Genomic DNA, 9,122 nt, shown 5'->3' with positions numbered 1-9,122 from the left:
TACAATTACTCCATTAGTTTCTACCAAATAACTTAAAAAAACATAAATAAATATGGTAATTAGAGCACACATACTTGATTAAGTGTAAAATCTTGACCTAAAATCGGTTTCCTAAAACCCTTTGCATTTATTTGACCTTTCAACAATACTATTCTGAATGAGAACCTCAAATGTTTAAATTCCACAGATAGAAGTGATTTCAAGTACTTTCCTGTTCAAGTATTTAAAGCAATTTCTTCATACTTGAGTGGTTTACTTGAAAGTCAGAAAGTGAATGAACCCTATCAGTTCTCTATATATCACTTGATTAAAAAAAAAAAAAAACTTCTGTAAAGCTGTTTATGAATGGAATCCATTCCCAACACTAATGCCAGCATTATCAACCTGAAAGTAAAATCTCACCACACCACTCTCCAGCTTAAAACCCTTTAATCCCATCATGTATAGGATATAAAATCCAAGCTCCTTGTAATCAGATGGCAAATAAAATCCTCTGTGATCTGCTCCTTGTCTGCTCCTGAACTCTGTCCTTAGTAACTTCAGGGCCTCACCCTGGACGCCCAGCTATCTCAGACTGCTTCCCTGGGATATCAAGAAGCATCTGTTGGCAAACTCTTTTCTTCCGAGATATCTAGAATTTCTTCAAGAATCTGCTCATACAGTACCTCATCAGAGAAACTTCTCTGATTCTCCTCCAGGCTGAGGTGGGTTTTTTCCTTTATGTTTGCACAGAAGGGCACTGTGAACATTTACATACATGGTATAAACACAGATTTAGGTTGTCTTAGGTAAATGTTTCTCCATTTGGACCCTACACTGCTAGGAACAAGGGATCATATTTCTATCACCAGTGCCTAGCAAACTTGTTGGTACACTGCATTTGACCAAAATATGTTGTGGAATTATACTAATTCAGATACCAAATACACTAAGTCATTTATGATTTTAAGGATATTATGGCAAATTTTTTTTTGTTAAACGATAACCATCACTCCTCCAAGTGTTTCTGAATTACTGTTTCTCCAGGTTGCTTTACTTCAAAATGATCTTGACCTTCATTTTGAAAATTTATAACTTTATTGAACTACCTGGTACAAATGTCAATAATTTTAGAGTTGTCAGCACTCCCAACTTACTTGTTCAAGAGCCTATTTTTAATGGGTGTCTTAAAGAAACTGGCACCTGGTAATACATCATTTAAACATTGAGAAACATCCCTGGGAGTTGAAATTAGCATGTATTATTTTTTAAGTGAAATAAAATATATATTACATATTAAACAAAAATTTAATACCATTATACTGTATTTTTTCCACATGGACAGTTATAATACATGGCATCTTTGCATTAAGCAATTTAGAATCCATTCCTTAGGCCTGCCTTCCATGAACAAGGCAAAAATTTCACTTATATTGGTTTACAGGACTTCAAACTTTTATTCAGTCTTTTTCTTTCAGAATATTCATTCATTATTGCTTTTGACAAATGAACTGAGCTTAGAACAAATATAAAAGAAAAAATCAAGAAGCATTTATTTTAGATTATTATAGGCACTAAGGAAAGAAAGAAGTAAAAGCTGCTTTCATTAGTAGGGCCTAGTTAAATGTAATCAACAGTCATAATTGTACTGACATTTATTCAAAGTTCACTATGTACCAGGCATTATATATCACCTCATTTAAACTTTAACACAATACCATGAAAGACTTACCATTATAGATATCAGTTTACAGATAAAAATCTGAGACCCAACTTCACAGAGCTAGTGTAATGTAGAGCTGGGATTTAAATCTAGACTGTTCAACCTCAAGCTCATTTTCTCAACCACTATGGTATAGTTCAGTTCAGTCAGTTCAGTTCAGTCGCTCAGTCGTGTCCGACTCTTTGCGACCCCATGAATCGCAGCATGCCAGGCCTCCCTGTCCACCACGATCTCCTGGAGTTCACTCAGACTCACGTCCATTGCGTCCGTGATGCCATTCAGCCATCTCATCCTCGGTCATCCCCTTCTCCTCCTGCCCCCAATCCCTCCCAGCATCAAAGTCTTTTCCAATGAGTCAACTCTTCGCATGAGGTGGCCAAAGTACTGGAGCTTCAGCTTTAGCATCATTCCTTCCAAAGAAATCCCAGGGTTGATTTCCTTCAGAATGGACTGGTTGGATCTCCTAGCAGCCCAAGGGACTCTCAAGAGTCTTCTCCAACACCACAGTTCAAAAGCATCAATTCTTCGGCGCTCAGCCTTCTTCAGAGTCCAACTCTCACATCCATAGATGACCACAGGAAAAACCATAGCCTTGACTAGATGGACCTTAGTCGGCAAAGTAATGTCTCTGCTTTTGCATATACTGTCTAGGTTGGTCATAACTTTTCTTCCAAGGAGTAAGCGTCTTTAAATTTCATGGCTGCAGTCACCAACTGCAGTGATTTTGCAGCCCCCAAAAATAAAGTCTGACACTGTTTCCACTGTTTCCCCATCTATTTGCCATGAAGTGATGGGACCAGATGCCATGATCTTCGTTTTCTGAATGTTGAGCTTTAAGCCAACTTTTTCGCTCTCCTCTTTCACTTTTATCAAGAGGCTTTTTAGCTCCTCTTCACTTTCTGCCATAAGGGTGGTGTCATCTGCATATCTGAGGTTATTGATATTTCTCCCGGCAGTCTGGATTCCAGCTTGTGTTTCTTCCAGTCCAACGTTTCTCATGATGTACTCTGCATATAAGTTAAATAAGCAGGGTGACAATATACAGCCTTGATGTACTCCTTTTCCTATTTGGAACCAGTCTTTTGTTCCATGTCCAGTTCTAACTGTTGCTTCCTGACCTGCATACAGATTTCTCAAGAGGCAGGTTAGGTGGTCTGGTATTCCCATCTCTTTCAGAATTTTCCACAGTTTATTGTGATCCACACAGTCAAAGGCTTTGGCATAGTCAATAAGGCAGAAATAGATGTTTTTCTGGAACTCTCTTGCTTTTTCCATGATCCAGTGGATGTTGGCAATTTGATCTCTGGTTCCTCTGCCTTTTCTAAAACCAGCTTGAACATCAGGGAGTTCACGGTTCATGTATTGCTGAAGCCTGCCTTGGAGAATTTTGAGCATTATTTTACTAGCATGTGAGATGAGTGCAATTGTAGTTTTCAGTTAAATTGCTATATAAAAGATTTCAGAAATTAATGACTTGATAAATTATAAAGGATTCCATCTAGCCAACAATATTTCTGAATGCATTGGAGAAGGAAATAGCAACCCACTCCGGTATTCTTGCCTGGTGAATCCCAGGGACGGGGGAGCCTGGTGGGCTGCTGTCTATGGAGTCGCACAGAATTGGACACGACTGAAGTGCAGCAGCAGCAGCCACTTAATCTTTTTTACTTTCTTTACCAAACCAGAAGATCAAGCCCCTCTGTCTAAAACTTTCTTTTCACTTCGTGCTTTAAAAAAAAAAAGTCATCATTGAGAATTTCTGTTCAGCAAATAGTAGCGTGCCAATTCAAGACAAGGGAAGCCTAAGTATTCCAAAATCTTCTGTACAGGAGGTAATCCTGTCTTGGGACTTTCAGAGATGCCTTAATAAACAAGAAAGTATTTAAAACTTTAACTCTTGCCTAATTTCTAATGTTGAAAGAATAACTCAGCATTCTTAGTCACTTTTAATTTTGCTTTGCCACTGGCAGAAGGGCAAGCGTCCATATATGCTGACAGGATACATGTTAGAGCAGTTTAATCCCGTTGAAAGTTGCCTTACACTGTTTTAGCAATTCTCTCTCACAGGAACTGCTGTTTTCAAAAATATATGAACCTACATCTATTATAGATAGTATATAAGCAAACAAATAGCAGTACTAAAATGCCTTTAAAAAGTAAACAGTCTTTTAACAACTGACCTGGGATAGCTTCAAATTTTTAAATTAATTTTGAATGGTAGAAAAAGTATAAACGCAACTGAATTTAATATCCAAAGGAAAAGTTTTATCCTTTATGTATTTAATAGGTAGAAGGAGAGACAAACCACACAAGCAAATGATACTTATAGTAAATTCAGTCTCTTCCTAAATAAACCTTGCTTCCAATCTCATGGACCGGAGAAGAGGTGAACTAGTGAACCGCTAAAGAAATTTAGCTCTTTAGGTGTAAAGAAAGAAAGGATGAAAGACAGGATGAAAGAAAGAAAGAAGGAAGAAAGAAAGTGAAGACACTCAGTTGTGTCTAACTTTTTGCGACCCCGTGGACTGTAGCCTACCAGTACTCCATCTATGCAATTTTCCAGGCAAGAATACTGGAGTGGGTTGCCATTTCCTTCTCCAGGGGATCTTTCCGATCCAGGGTTTCAACCCAGGTCTCCGGAATTGCAGACAGATGCTTTTCGATCTGATGATCCACCAAGGAAGCCCTGACTGAAACAAGGCTTCTCAATAAATTATTCCTTAAATTTACTTCAACGATGTAGAAAGAAAACGCTTTCTAGGATATAAAAGAATTGCCAATAATGTGAATAAATCTGTTCAGTCCTTCAATTTTTAGTCCAGTCAATTTTTAAGAAAATCTTAGACCAATTTTGACAAATACAAAAATTCCATGCCATTTTCGGACATCCCTGGTGATCCTGTGGCTAAGACTCTCAATTCAGTTCAGTCGCTCAGTCGTGTCTGACTATTTGCAACCCCAAGGATTGCAGCACACCAGGCTTCCCTGTCCATCACCAACTTCCGGAGCTTACTCAAACTCATATCCATCAAGTTGGTGATGCCATCCAACCATCTCATCCTCTGTCATCCCCTTCTCCTCCTGCCTTCAATCTTTCCCAGCATCAGGGTCTTTTCCAATGAGTCAGTTCTTCGCATCAGGTGGGCAAAATATTGGAGCTTCAGCCTCAGCATCAGTCCTTCCAATGAATATTCAGGACTGAATTCTTTAGGATTGATTGGTTTGATCTCCTTGCAGTCCAAGGGATTCTCAAGAGTTTTCTCCAACATCACAGTTCAAAAGCATCAATTCTTTGGTGCTCAGCTTTCTTTAGAGTCCACCTCTCACATCCATACATGACTACAGGAAAAACAATAGCTTTGACTAGACAGACCTTTGTCAGCAAAGTAATGTCTCTGCTTTTTAATATGCTGTCTAGGTTGGTCATAACTTTTCTTCCAAGGAGCAAGCATCTTTTAATTTCATAGCTGCAGTCACTATCTGCAGTGATTTTGGAGCCCAAGAAAATAAAGTCTGTTACTGTTTCCATGGTTTTCCCATCTATGTGCCATGAAGCGATGGGACTGGATGCCATGATCTTTGTTTTCTGAATGTTGAGTTTTAAGCCAGCTTTTTCACTCTCCTCTTTGACTTTCATCAAAAGGCTCTTTAGTTCCTCTTCACTTTCTGCCATAAGAGTGATGTCATTTGCGTATCTGAGATTATTGATATTTCTCCTGGCAATCTTGATTCCAGCTTGTGCTTCATCCAAACCAGGATTTTTCATGACATACTCTTCATATAAATTAAATAAACAGGGTGACAATATACAGTTTTGATGTACTCCTTTACCAATTTGGAACCAGTCCGTTGTTCCATGTCTGGTTCTAACTGTTGCTTCTTGAGCTGCATACAGATTTCTCAGGAGGCAGGTAAGGAGGTCTGGTATTCCCATCTCTTGAAGAATTTTCCAATTTGTTGTGATCCACAGAGTCAAAGGCTTTGGTGTAGTCAGAAAAGCTGTAGATGTTTTTCTGGAACTCTCTTGCTTTTTTCTATGATCCAACGGATGTTGGCAATTTGATTGTTGATTCCTCTGCCTTTTTTCAATTCAGCTTAAACAACTGGAAGTTCATGGTTCATGTACTGTTGAAGCCTGAGTTGGAGAATTTTGAGCTAGTGTGTGAGATGAATGTAATTGTGCGATAATTTGAACATTCTTTGGCACTGTCTGTCTTTGGGATTGGAATGAAAACTGACCTTTTCCAGTTCTGTGGCCACTGCTGAGTTTTCCAAATTTGCTGGCATATTGAGTCCAGCACTTTACCAGCATCATCTTTTAGGACCTGAAATAGCTCAGTTGGAATTCCATCACCTCCACTAGCTTTGTTTGTAGTGATGCTTCCTTAGGCCCACTTGGCTTCAGACTCCAGGATATCTGGCTCTAGGTTAGTGATCACACCATCATGATTATCTGGGTCATTAAGATCTTTTTTGTATAGCCCTTCTGTGTATTCTTGCCATCTCATCTTAATACCTTCTGCTTCTGTTAGGTCCATACCATTTCTGTCCTTTATTGTGCCCATCTTTGGCTTCCCTGATAGCTCAGTTGGTAAAAATCCGCCTGCAATGCAGGAGACCTTGGTTCAATTCCTCGGCGAGGAAGATTCACTGGAGAAGGGAGAGGCTAACCACTCCAGTATTATTGGGCTTCTCTGATGGCTCAGCTGGTAAAGAATCAGCCTGCAGTGTGGGAGACCTGGGTTCTATCCCTGTATTGGGAAGATCCCCTGGAGAAGCAAAAGGCTACCCACTCCAGTATTCTGGCCTGGAGAATTGCATGGACAGTCCATGGAGTCGCAAAGAGTCAGACACGACTGAGCGACTTTCACTTTGCACAATATAGGAGGGATAAGATTCTATGCCACAGCTACCAGTTCACATCCCTCATCTAAAGGTCTCGCATGCCTCAACTAATATTGAGGATCCTGAGTGGTGCAATCAAATATATAAATATTTTTAAAATGTCATGTCCTCTTTTTAAATGATTTAAAATTTCAAAAGACCTCACCTGCACCCATTCTGAGTAATACACTGCACTTCCAGAGTTAGGAATCATTGTTCTAGTATTAAAAATGGGAGGAATGGATATAATATGATTAGAGTAGGCAACAGCTAATACATAATCTTCAGGTTCTAATTGATTCAGATCTCCTAGAATGCCCTGGTATGATATACTGCCAAATGACCAGATTTTATACGTGTGTGTTTGAGTGAGAATATTTGTCTTAGATGCTTCAAGGGAACGAGGAAGAGAAAATGATAAAAAGAAAACATGGCAAAAGCTTAAAACCTGGTGAAACTAGGTAAAAGATACATGGACCTTTTCTGAATTATAACTTCCTTGCATTTGAAAAAGAAATAAAAAGGAATAGAATGAGGAGACTGGTAATCATCTATCTTTAATTAAAGGAGCAGTTTAATTTTTACTTTGACAATATAGCATCTTAGGCCAGCCATTTAATCTCTGTACCTCAGTTTATTTTTCTGTAGAATGGGTGACATTTATACTGTTTTCATGGTTAAAATATGTGATATTTCATTACTATATATACATTCTAAAACTTTGGAAAATGCCCAAGTATTTTACACCTAAAAGTTTAAAAAGAATGAATATTTCAAACCACATTTAGCTTACTGCATCTAGCTATTGAGTACCTACAGTAAATTTAATATAGATAGGGAAAACTGAGTTATTATATATGATTACGGATTTTTAAACAACTATGATATGGGAAGCAAAACTGACTAATGAAATAAAGCCACTGATCTATTTAGCTAGCACCTCACTGTTCAAGAAAATAGACAACTACGTATTTAAGAGGCTGTCTTTGGGTAGGAAAGGCACTATTTCCTGTGCCAGTTTCTATTACTTCCAATGTCTTTCACTACAAAGCTACGCATGTTTTCTTATGTCTCCAGTCCTGAGTTTGCTACCTACTCCTGGAAAGATTTCTTCTTTCTCATGATTAAGAAGAATTTTTAAAATGATGTATATTGGCCACAGTCACAGCAGAAGTGAACAAGGTAAAAAGTTGCCCTGCTGCTACTGCTGCTAAGTCGCTTCAGTCGTGTCCGACTCTGTGCGACCCCATAGACAGCAGCCCGTCAGGCTCCCTGTCCCTGGGATTCTCCAGGCCAAGAATACTGGAGTGGGTAGCGATTTCCTTCTCCAATGCATGAAAATGAAAAGTGAAAGTGAAGTCGCTCAGTCGTGCCCGACTCTTAGCAACCCCATGGATTGCAGCCTACCAGGCTCCTCAGTCCATGGGATTTTCCAGGCAAGAGTACTGGAGTGGAGTGCCATTGCCTTCTCTGAAAAGTTGCCCTAAGAACTAGAATAATGGAAGGTAAAGGGCTTAAAGAGTGAGTTTTAAAAAACTCAGATACCAGTTATTGGTTAAAGAAAGAGAGGTCATATTATGACAACTATTAGTCAAATGTCCTAAGGTTAAATTTTATGTGATCTGCCTTTCCTTAATTGCCTGACTGTATTCCACATCATTCTCTGCTCCTTTTTGCCACACCTCAGCCACACTGGCTTCTTTCACACCTCACGGCTTGACTGGGCTGGTTCCTTCCGGATGTGAAGATCTCTGCTCAAATGTTACCACTTCAGAGAACCCCTCCAGGAACACCCTTATCTAAAGTACTTTTTCTTCTTCTCATTGACTATCACTATGTTTTCCTTTACATCACAGCACTTGAACTTATCTGAAATTATTTTATATGTATGTTTGTTTATATTTTTATTGTTTCTCCTCTGTTATTCCCTGTTATATAACAGGCATTTGACAAGTATTTGTTGAAAGAATAAAGGAGATACCCAAATTATGTTCTTTTACTGGGATCAATCGCATGGAAAAAAGTTATCTGCAAAATTCTACTAAGAATTCAAAAATAACTACTGTCTACTCAGATAAAGCAAACTGTTTAAAGTGTAACAAAAATATAATATTCAGGAATGTGAACGGCACAGTTGGTAATGCCAGGTTATATATAAGGTGCTTTTTATTTTAATCCAAACTACTGTACTTCTTGGGCTTCCCTGGTGGCTCAGATGATAAAGAATCTGCCTGCAATAAGGGAGACCAGGGTTCGATCCCTGTGTCAGGAAGATCCCCTGGAGAAGGGAATGGCTACCCACTCCAGGATTCTTGTGTGCTTAATTACTCAGTTGTGTCTAACTCTTTGAGACTCCAAGGACTGTAGCCTGCCAGGCTCCTCTCGGGGGATTCTCCATGGGAATTCTCCAGGCAAGAATACTGGAGTGGGTTGCCATGCTCTCCTCCAGGGGATCTTCCTAACCTGGGTCTCCCGCACTGCAGGTGGATTGTTTATAGCCCGAGGCACCAGGGAAGCCCAGTACTCTTGCCTGGAG

This window comes from Capricornis sumatraensis, chromosome 17 (genome assembly GCF_032405125.1).
Source record: "Capricornis sumatraensis isolate serow.1 chromosome 17, serow.2, whole genome shotgun sequence".
NCBI classification, from domain to species: domain Eukaryota; kingdom Metazoa; phylum Chordata; class Mammalia; order Artiodactyla; family Bovidae; genus Capricornis; species Capricornis sumatraensis.
The sequence above is the reverse complement of the archived record's forward strand: the minus strand, read 5'-3'. Positions refer to the sequence as shown.